This window comes from Hipposideros armiger, unplaced genomic scaffold, assembly GCF_001890085.2.
Source record: "Hipposideros armiger isolate ML-2016 unplaced genomic scaffold, ASM189008v1 scaffold_643, whole genome shotgun sequence".
Taxonomy (NCBI): domain Eukaryota; kingdom Metazoa; phylum Chordata; class Mammalia; order Chiroptera; family Hipposideridae; genus Hipposideros; species Hipposideros armiger.
The window spans coordinates 866,562-871,143 of record NW_017731993.1 but is presented as its reverse complement, the minus strand read 5'-3'; the positions used below and the strand labels follow the sequence as shown (position 1 = coordinate 871,143).

The 4,582-nt window shown below is 46.5% G+C and overlaps 1 pseudogene; it reads right to left on the bottom strand.

The window, feature by feature from the left end:
• LOC109372550 (60S ribosomal protein L7a pseudogene) overlaps positions 1–4,582 on the bottom strand; it is a 100,408-nt pseudogene that overhangs the window by 35,253 nt on the left and 60,573 nt on the right.

Genomic DNA, 4,582 nt, shown 5'->3' with positions numbered 1-4,582 from the left:
CATCCATCCATCCAGCCAGCCAGCCAGCCATCCATCCTTTAGTCTTCATGTATTCAGGTCTGAGTCAGTGTGCTAAGTGCTAAATATTCATTGGAACTCAGTACTCCAGGGAGTTTACCCAGCACCAGCCACCTTCTTCTAGGCTCTTCCTCCCTTTCCTGAGAAACCATATCTTCACTGGGGAGATGGTATATTCTTGTAAAGTGTTACCTGCTCATCCAGTTGGGCCATTGCTGGTGGCCCATGACACTCATGGGAAGAGCAGACGGCACCCCTCATTATTCCTCACTCATGTCCGTTTCTTGTTACTTCTGGGATTTTCCAGTCATGGCTGAGGCATGAAAAGCTTTAGGACTTTTTTTGGGGCACCTTTGTATGTGTATTGGCTTGCCCAGCCCAGCTTGAGGTATCACCAGCAACAGGCAAACTGTTAGGAAGTGCCAACGGCTCATGTTGTTGCTGCTTCTGTGGGAACTGGCTTCCCAGTGGCTCCCTGGAGGTGATACAACCCAAGGTGTGGGGGTTTAATGTCCCATGAAGTGAAATTTGACCAGTGAGAAAGAGGAGATTGGAAGAAGCTGGTGGATGAGTTATTCACCGTGCCTCTTCCCTGGTGGACTGTCCTGAGATACAGAATGTCCACACTCTTTCTCTGGAGATGTCCTCTATGACAAGGAAAATTTTGGTGGCACTGTAGCCAGCTCAGGAATGCACCGCCTTATTTTTTCCCCCTTCCTTTCCAGTCTTACCCTTCTCTCCCTCCCTTTTTCCTCCTCTTGGGTCTTTGAGATTGCGCTCTCAGCAATGTGTTCACATCTAAGCTTTGTCTCAAGCTGTTTTCTAGGGGCCTTGAGCTAAGAGAGTTCACATGCCCATTTGGAACCACTTACTAGGTCTAGGGTATTCAGATGCCCACTCATGTGGTGGTGGGGAGTGAGACGCCTGATTGAAATTCCTACCAGGATCATATGTAATGGAGGAGTTCCCCATAGGAGCGAGAGGAGGGACAGGAGAGAGGGTTGAGCTGATCCAAGCGCGCTTCCTGCAGTCCACTGCACCATCCTGTCCCCATGAAGTGGCTAAGTGTTCATCAATATCAAAGAATTTGAGGTCATGTTTAAAAGCCACCACGAGGGATATCTGATTGAGAGTCAGAGATGCAATGAGAGAGTTGGAACATCCCAGTGATGGGCTGAGATAGTGGCTTTTAACCTTCATTTTTTTAGGAAGATGGGGATGGGCACCCTTTTAAATTCTGATGAAACAACCTATCCTTAGAAAAATGACAAACACAAATGAATACACGTATGTACATACACACAATTTTACATATAATTTTAGGAGCTCCATGGATCTTCTGGAACCCATTTATGGACTCTAGAGTGGGAAGGGGACGTATTTGTAGCCTGCATCTAGTTATTTTAGAGAATTTTTGGCTTATAGCTTTGGCTTATATGTGTGGTCACCCACTGAGGTACACAACACCAAAGGAAGAACAGGTGTGGGTTTTTTGGTGTGTGTGTGTGTGTGTGTGTGTGTGTGTGTGTGTGTGTGTGTGTGTGCGCTGCCTGGGACATATAAGGAACTTGAAGGGTCTGAGGGACATCCAGATGGGTCTGAAGGGGGATAAATTGGTGAACTTTATGTGCATTAATGTGCATTAATGTGCATTAAATCTAGAAAACCTTAGGTTGAGGACATTTCAGGGAAAGGGTCACTGCTGAAGACATTTACAGCTGGGGCCTAGTCCAGTGAGTTTTATTAAATGGTGAGGAAATGGGCCTAGAATAGTCAACAAGTTTCCCAGAGTCATTTCTTTAAGTAATGGCAGAACTGGAATGAGAACCCTCACCCTCAAACAGAGAGCCACTTACTCTTTCTGCTTTTGGGAGAGCTTTGTTGTCTTGTCTTTTATACCAACTTAGGGGTCACTGAAGGTTTCTGAGGAACGTGGGGCCAGCTCCAGCTTAGTCTTCTTAGAATGCCATCCATGGAAAATCGAGTGAATGTCTGTTGTGGCCTTCCCAGCACCATTCCCTTCTTCTGGGCCAGCACTTGGTTTTCCTGTGGAGCAATAACCCTTCTTCTATTCCCAGTTCATGTGCACAAGAGGACTGACCCCATCTGCAGAAGCCAGGGGTGGGCATGCCACCTGTCCCTGGGCAGTGAGCGTGTCCCATCCACCTCCCAGCCACTGTAATTGATTGAAAGATGGGCATATGAATGTTCTGCCCAGGAATTTGGAAAGAGACAGTCTTTCTATTGGGGTTGCTAACTGGCTGATGTAAGCCTGAAGACGCTGGGACCATACTGTGGACAAAGCCACCCTGCCAAAGAAGCCAGACCAGAGACAATCAGCTCAGACATAGAGTGTGAGGCACCAGGCCCTGAAGTTCTCTTCTGAGCCACTCAGTTCAGTTGTGTCTAAAGCTAGTCATGCCCCTGGACTTGATAGTCATTCCAAGAACCAAGGAATGTTCTGTTTTGACTAAACCAGTTTAATTGGGTGTTCATCATGGCACCTGAGACAGTACTGCCCCAAAAAGAAAGTGTCTCGGTTTAATAACTCAGGTTATTAACATTGCACTAATGTGACCTCAATTTAGTTTACAGATGGTCCAGTTAGTATTGCTGAGAGAAAGCAATGCTCCTTGAACATCTCTAACAAAAATAAGGTGAGAAAGCAAGAATGCTGAATTACAGACCCTTCTTTACAGCTAGCAGAACAATTACTACTAAGGATGGATTAACATTGCCATCTCTATATACAAAGAATAGAATGCTCTGGAAATCATATAGGTGGTATATTTAAAATAATAATAATTTCTGTTTTCAAATGAAAACTATTTTGACATTAGCCAACATGTATCCTAAATTGCATTGAAATAATGGATGTAATAAAACTGCTGCGAATGCTGAAAGGATGATCCAATTATAAAAATCAAATGGATTGTGGACCAGATACATTTTGTTAAATCATATAAGCTTTTAAAGGGGAGTAGAATACAAATCTTTCAAAAGGAAGTAATTTAACACTGAAAAATAGTATGGTAGTAATTTATTTTCCTACAAAGCAATTATAACAATAAATGAAAATCTTGGGCTGGCAAGTGGTGCGTTGGGTAAGAGCTGGCTTGGGACGCCAGTTCTGAGCAGCAGGGCCCCAGTTTGGATCCCACATTAGGACCAGTGATGCTGCACCCTCTACAGATGGTGAACAACAGCTTGACCTGGAGTTGGGCTGCCATGAGTCCTCGGCTACGACGTAGGCTGCAGCCCCTGTGGCAATAGGTTGCCATGGGCTACCGTGTGTAGCCAGCAGCCACCGTGAGCGGCAGTCCAGAAGCCGGCGACTGATCTGCCTCGCCCGGNGACCCCTGTGAAAGGGTCGTTTGACCCCCAAAGGGTTCACGACCCACAGGTTGAGAACCGCTGCTTTAGAGGGAGGGGTCTCAAAGGGTGGTATAGAAGGTGGGATCTAAAAGGGGACATTTCAAGGGTGTGTTAACCTAGAAGCCCAGAAACAATGAGCAGGGCTTGCTTGCTTGAGGCAAATGAGCCTTTCAGTAAAGAAGTTATACGCCTGGGGCATGACTACCCACCCTGATCTGCCCAGTGAGGAGTTCATGATCACCTCACCCTGTGAGATTACTTTTCATAGACCGCCCCCTTTTTTCCATCCATTTATCTTGATGTTTAGCTTGAGCCCTTCTCTGGGCTGAGGCAGGTTCTTAATGACACATAGCCTGGCCAGTCTCATTTTCAAAATTCTGAATTATGAGAAGTTGTCTTTAGTTTTGACCTATCGTCCTTCCTGACTTTCCCCATCCTACTCGTTAGAGCCGCCGCCCTTCCCTTTCCCAATTCAGTGTTTCTAGGACAAGGTTCTCAACCTCAAATGCCTGCGGGGAGCGGCCTGTGAGGAGGCAGCTAATTTAAATTAATAAAGTGAGATGGAATGGTGACTGTAAAAGAGTGGAGATCCAAGGGGAGATGGCTTCTCAGTTCCAGCTTATTGTGATTAATTGGAAATGTACACCCTGAGCTGGAAACTTGGCTTAAAAAACAAAAATGTTAGGGGCCGGCCGAGTGGCTCCGTTGGTTAGGAGCGCGAGCTCTGAGCAACAGGGCTGCCAGTTTGATTCCCACATGGATCAGTGAGCTGCACCCGAGCTGAGCTGCCACTGAGCTGCTAACAGGTGACAGGATGGCTCAGCTGGTGAGAGCATGCACTCTTAGTAACAAGGTCCCCGGTTAGGCTGCTGCATGGGATGGTGGGCTATGACCACCAGCAACTAAGATTGAACACGGCACCTTGAGCTGAGCAGCCGCGAGCTGCCAACAGGCAGCTGGGTGGCGACTGGACTTAGAGCCGAGCTAGCTGCGCCCTCTACAATGAAGACTGAAGCACAACAACTTGGCTGTTCCCCTTCCCCAACACTGTTCCCCTCCCCCAATTCCCTAAAAAATATTTAAAGACAAAAAAATGTTGACAACTCATTCAAGTATAAAAATGTGCTATGCTAACTGAAAACACATCCATGGGCTACATATGGCCTGCAGGCCACTGGTTTGCAACTAC